Raw genomic sequence first — 6,933 nt, 5'->3', positions numbered from 1 at the left:
GGTCAAATAATTCATCCCATGTCCAGTCAATCCTTGACTCCAACACCTCCAGCGACCAGGATGCCATGACCTCCCGAGCACGCTGCTTCATCCCCTCCTTGTGCTGCTCCTTCCTCCGCTGCTTGGTCCGTTTTTGGTGGGTGATTCTGTAACGGCCGTCGTCAGAATTAGACCAAGTTGCAGCGGAGGATGTGTTCATCTTTAGAATTTTAATTGAAAAAGAGAACACTACAAAAATAAACAAAAGATGACAGCAAAACAGTCCTGTCAGGATACACACTAAACAGAAAACAATCACCCACAAACACCCAAAGGAAAACCAGGCTACTTATGTGTGACTCCCAATCAGCAACAACGAACTACAGCTGTGCCTGATTGGGAGCCACACACGGCCCAAAACAAAGAAATACAAAAACATAGAAAAATGAACATAGAACGCCCACCCAATGTAACACCCTGGCCTAACCAAAATAAAGAACAAAAACCCCTCTCTATGGCCAGGGCGTTACACTGTCTGTGTATATTGGTTCCTGACTTCCCTGAAAAGTTGCATATCGCGGGGTCTATTCGATGCTAATGTAGAACGCCACAGGATGTTTTTGTCCTGGTCAAGGGCAGTCAGGTCTGGAGTGAACCAAGGGCTATATCTGTTCCTAGTTCTACATTTTTTGAATGGGGCATGATTTTTTAAGATGGTGAGGAAGGCACTTTTAAAGAATAACCAAGCATCCTCTACTGACGGGATGAGGTCAATATCCTTCCAGGATACCCAGGCCAGGTCGATTAGAAAGGCCTGCTTGCTGAAGAGTTTTAGGGAGCGTTTGACAGGGATGAGGGGTGGTCGTTTGACCGCAGACCCATTACAGATGCAGGCAATGAGGCAGTGATCGCTGAGATCTTGGTTGAAGACAGCAGCGGTGTATTTGGAGTGCAAGTTGGTTAGGATGATATCTATGAGGGTGCCCGTGTTTACGGATTTGGGGTTGTACCTGGTAGGTTCATTGATAATTTGTGTGAGATTGAGGGCATCAAGCTTAGATTGTAGGATGTTAAGCATGTCTCAGTTTAGGTCACCTAGCAGCACGAGCTCTGAAGATAGATGGGGGGCAATCAATTCACATATGGTGTCCAGGGCACAGCTGGGGGCAGAGGGTGGTCTATAGCAAGCGACAACGGTGAAAGACTTATTTCTGGAAAGGTGGATTTTTAGAAGTAGAAGCTCGAATTGTTTGGGCACAGACCTGGATAGTATGACAGAACTCTGCAGGCTATCTCTGCAGTAGATTGCCATTCCGCCCCCTTTGGCAGTTCCATCTTGTCAGAAAATGTTATAGTTAGGGATGGAAATTTCTGGGTTTTTGGTGGTCTTCCTAAGCCAGGATTCAGACACGGCTAGGACATCCGGGTTGGCAGAGTGTGCTAAGGCAGTGAATAAAACAAACTTGGGGAGGAGGCTTCTAATGTTAACAAGCATGAAACCAAGGCGTTTACGGTTACAGAAGTCAACAAATGAGAGCACCTGGGGAATGGGAGTGGAGCTAGGCACTGCAGGGCCTGGATTAACCTCTACATCACCAGAGGAACAGAGGAGGAGTAGGATAAGGGTATGGCTAAAGGCTATAAGAACTGGTCGTCTAGTACGTTCGGAACAGAGAGTAAAAGGAGCAGGTTTCTGGGCGTGATAGAATAGATTCAAGGCTTAATGTGCAGACGAAGGTATGGTAGGATGTGAATACAGTGGAGGTAAACCTAGGCATAGAGTGACAATGAGAGAGATATTGTCTCTAGAAACATAATTTAAACCAGGTGATGTCACCGCATGTGTGGGAGGTGGAACTGAAGGGTTAGCTAAGGCATATTGAGCAGGGCTAGAGGCTCTACAGTGAAATAAGACAATCACTAACCAGAACAGCAATGGACAAGGCATATTGACATTAGGGAGAGGCGTGCGTAGCCGAGTGATCATAGGGGTCGAGTGAGTAGTTAAACTGGCTGGAGACACGGCGAATCAGGCAGCTAGCAGGCCCGGGGCTAGCAAGCTAGCAGAAGGGCCTTAGAGGTACGTCGCGACAGAAGAAGTCTGTTGTAGCCTCCTCGTGCAGTTCCGTTGGCAGACCAGCCGTGATGGATTAGTAGGGTTCCGTGTAGTAAAGGTGATCAGTCCAATTGGCAAAATAGGTATAGTGGCCCAAGAAATTGGTAGATGGACCTATTCAGCTAACAGTCCGATATGCTGTAGACAGCTAGCGGGCCGCGGCTAGCAGGCTAGCTGATGGGTATTCAGGGGACGTCGCGACTGAGGGGCCTGTTGCAAAAAGAACCCTCGGGCAGATTACGTCAGTAGTCCAGTCGTGATGGATTAGCAGGGCTTTGTGTAGTAAAAGGGGTCTAGGCCAATTGGCAAAATAGGTATTGTAGACCAAGGAGTGGCTGATGGACCTCTTCAGCTAGCCGGGAGATGGGCCTAGCATGGGCTAGCTCCAGGCTAATTGGTACTTGCTTCGGGACAGAGACGTTAGCCAGGAGTAGCAACTCGGATTGCAGCTAGCTATCTGCGATGATCCAGGTGAAAAGGTTCAGAGCTTGCGGTAGGAATCTGGGGATATGGAGAGAAAATAAGTCCGGAATGCTCTGGTTTGAATCGCGTTGTGCAAACTTGCGAGAGATTTCCGAGTTAGAGGTTAGCTGATGACCGCTAGCAGTGGTTAGCTGACTACTAGCTAGTTAGCTGGCTAGCTTCTGTTGGAGGATACCGGTTCGAAAGTAAAGAAAAATACTTTAGAAAATAGCAGATCCATACCACATTGGGTGAGGCGGGTTGCAGGAGAGTTTATTGAAGTTGAGGTTTAGGAAAAATATAAAAAAGATATCTGAAGAAAAAAGATAAAGGATATATACACGGGACACGGGACAAAGACGTCTGACTGCTACGCCATCTTGGATTCTAGATTCACAATCAACTTTCTCTAGTAATACTAGTGTCACACCCTGATCTGTTTCACCTGTTCCTGTGATTGTCTCCACCCCCTCCAGGTGTCGCTTATTTTCCCCAGTGGACTTATCCCTGTGTTTCCTGATTCTCTGTGCCAGTTCGTCTTGTATGTTTAGTCAAGTCAACCAGCGTGTTTTTCCCATACTCCTTTTGCTATTCTCCTTTTTCTAGTCCTCCCGGTTTTGACCCTTGCCTGTTTCTGGACTCTTTACCTACCTGCCTGCCTGACCATTCTGCCTGCCTTGACCACGAGCCTGTCTGCCACTCTGTACCTCCTGGACTCTGATCTGGTTTTGACATTTTGCCTGTCCACGACCATTCTCTTGCCTACCCCTTTGGATTATTTAACATGGTAAGACTCCAACCATCTGCCTCCTGTGTCTGCATCTGTGTCTCGCCTTTTGCCTTGATAACTAGTCCAGTGAATAAGCTCAAAGACCCCTGCCCAGTCAGGCCCCGAGTTTCCTGCCCTGCTAGACCCTCAGCCTCCTAATCTGGGGGACTCTCCGTTTCCTGACCTGGGGTGCCTGCTGTCTCCAGTTATGGAGGGTCGCCCGCCGCCTGCAATGTTAGACCCTCCGGCCCTCGCACCTGGGGAACCACCCGACCTTGTCTCTGGGGCCCAGCCGGGCCCTGCCTCCAGATCCCTGACGAGCCTCACCCAGGGGTCCCCACCTGCTCCACCATGGGAGCCATTGCATTCAGCAGTGGTGAAAGAGTCACCAACCTCCGCAGTAGCCAGTGAGCTGCCAAAGACAGTTGTAGCCGTTGTGCCATATTCCTCTGCCGCAGTAGGTGAGCCATCTGCCCCTCTACCCTGCCTGTCCTGCTAGATAGGACTAGGTGCTTAAGGACAAAGTCCCCCTTTCAGGCCTTTTCTGATGTGTGGGTTTCCATAAGAAATCCAGGGACTGTTGCAAAAAAAGGCCATGCCTGAGCACGTGACTTTACCCACAGTCTCTCTGATTTCTTTCACCCCTTCTTAGTTGTCTATCACAGCCTCCTGGTTTCAGCCAATCTGTGTGCCCGAATGGACATTTGGACTCTAGCTCCTCCCACTCTAGCTCAGAGTGGTTATCGTCTTTAGCCGATGAAGACGCAAAGTTTGGCTAGAGAACGACTTTTCAGTGTGCATCTGCAATAACCATAAAGATCACTTCTACGTGTGTGTGTGTGTGTGTGTGTGTGTGTGTGTGTGTGTGTGTGTGTGTGTGTGTGTGTGTGTGTGTGTGTGTGTGTGTGTGTGTGTGTGTGTGTGTGTGTGTGTGTGTGTGTGCTAATGTCTGGTGGTGAACTAGAGAATACAACTCTGGATATGGCCACATCTGTTCCTGCCGGACCGCTTGTAGTGGGTCAGAACAAGTTAGAGTCAGCTTAAGTCACTAGCGAATGAGGGCATCTTTATCATTTTTACAAATGGCTTTTACAAAGTGTAAGTCACCCAGTAAAATACTACTTGAGTAAAAGTGTAAAAGTATCTGCTTTAAAATGTACTTATGTACAGTGGTGGAAAAAGTACTCAATTGTCATACTTGAGTAAAAGTAACATGTAAATGCTATACATCAAATTCCTTATATTCAGCAAATCTGACGGCACAGTTTTCTTGTTTTTATTTTATTTAGAAACAGACGGGCACGCTCCAACACTCAGATATAATTTACAAACGCAGTATTTGAGTTTACTGAGTCCACCAGATCAGAGGCAGTAAGGATGACAAAACGACTTAATTAGTACTTTAAAGTCCTGGACTTCCTGACGGGCCGCCGCCAGGTGGTAAGGGTAGGTAACAACACATCTGCCACGTTGATCCTCAACACAGGGGCCCCTTAGGGGTGCGTGCATTTTAAGTTTCCTCCCAATATTACACTTTATATACATCACAGAAGACTGAAATATAACAAAATGAAATGAGGATGGACATACCCTGTTTTGTACATTTGAAATGTTCAGTCTTGCAACTCTTTGGACTAATCATTACACCCCAGATCAGCTAGATGCAGGCAAGAGTGTGCAAGGCAGTATTGAATGTGTCACTGTCTGTCACATTGATTACTCAATTTGTAAGTCGCTCTGGATAAGAGCGTCTGCTAAATGACTTAAATGTAAATGTAAATGTACTCCAACTTGCCTCTCGACCTGGGCAAATTGAATTATCATGTAGTAGCCTAAACCTATTGATGTTACATTGAGCTGGGTGAATGGAATATGACTGACAGTCATCCAATATGCTGTAATTGAAATAAGGCCATGCTCATAAAAACAACGTCCTTCTAATAGTAAACAGCACCAACCGCCACTGGTCTGAATACTTATGTAAATAAGGTATCTGTTTTTTATTTGTAATAAATTTGCTAAAATTTCTAAAAACCTGTTTTTGCATTGTCATTATGGGGTATTGTGTGTAGATTGAGGAATAAAATAAGGCTGTACCGTAACAAAATGTGGAAAAAGTCAAAGGGTCTGAATACTTTCCGAATGCACTGTATATCTACATTTTTAAAAATGTTTTCTCAATAAGCTTTGTTGTACAATTACAGGTCAAATGCATTGCATTTAAAACAGTCAGCAATAATCTTATGAATTCAGAGCTTGGTAAATTATACCTACCGGTAGGCTGAATATAAGCCTTCCACAACCATAAGAACCACTAATAATTTAATTATTTTATCAAAATAGTTATACCTGCTTTTTTTGTTGCAATAGTCACTGATCTGGCTTTCAGGTCAGTCTATAAAAATTCCCTTTTTGTTACAAATTTAACCAGAACCATGCATAATGCACATTCACTAATAATGTAGCAGGCATTATAGAAAATGAACACAGGTCTCATAAACAATCTCTCAAGCACAGGCCCACGTGCTAGTGAGTAGCCAGCTAATATATATATTTCAAAATTTAGCCAACTTGGATCTAGGTATAATCACAAGCTCTGAATTCAGCTAACAAGGCAACACAGTTGAATTATTATGAACACACCCTTCTGTCCGTCTCCAACTGTTTGAACAGCATGCTAGCCTGTCCAGTTTGTTCACATGTTGAAATCAAGTGGCCTACCAGAATGAGAACGAGTTGCCAATTCCTTATATAACGGTTTTATGCTTATTGCACATTTCTAAAAGACAGGCTAAACAGCTAGTATAACAATATTTTTTTGGACAAAAATACTGCTAGCGATACGTGGTACCGTAATGCGCATTTAACAAACTGAGCATTCATTTTCCAGAATCAATGTTCATTGGTACATCCCTTTTAGTAGTGTCTGCTCTGCTCAAAATTTGAGAAGTTGGATCATAAAGAGGGTATGGGTCGAAAGGTTTACTTCTCCTCTATTACAGTGAAATATTGTGTTTAGTGTGTTTCGGTGTCCATATGACCAATGCTGTTGGCCCAAACCTCAAATACAAATAGCGGTTAATTAATTAAATTAGTTCAAAATATCGCCCAGCCTTAATATGGAGCCAGGGGTTTACACAGCTAGTGCTCAACCTGGGCTCCAAAATGCAATTAAAGAGTTCAGAGATTGTGCTAGGGTTTGCCTGCAGCTGTCTAGGCCACAGATTGGCTGACCAGGTCACAAGACACAGGTCAGGAGAGAGTTGCCCCAAGCAACAATGTTTGCCAGAAGCAGATGTGTGGAAGTTGGGTGTCTGTAAACAATGGAAAGCCCATCCCCCAGCACCTCTCCCCTCTGTCCCAGAGTTTGTGGGTTAGACCAGGCTGAGAGAAAATGTCCAGGTTTTCTACATTGATTATGTAAGGAATCTGATAACATCAATCACACTCTTCAATACAGTCAACAGTGTGTTTGTTTTGAGTTGATAAATAACACTGTTAAATGTCAAATGTTTGTTGGTCTTACCACATTGTTCCTGTGACATTTGAGAGTTAGAGAGTTACAGAGAGAGAGAGAGAGAGAGAGAAAGAGAGAGAGAGAGAGAGC

This window comes from Salmo salar, chromosome ssa23 (assembly GCF_905237065.1).
Source record: "Salmo salar chromosome ssa23, Ssal_v3.1, whole genome shotgun sequence".
In the NCBI taxonomy this organism is placed as follows: domain Eukaryota; kingdom Metazoa; phylum Chordata; class Actinopteri; order Salmoniformes; family Salmonidae; genus Salmo; species Salmo salar.
This window is presented reverse-complemented; position numbering follows the sequence as displayed.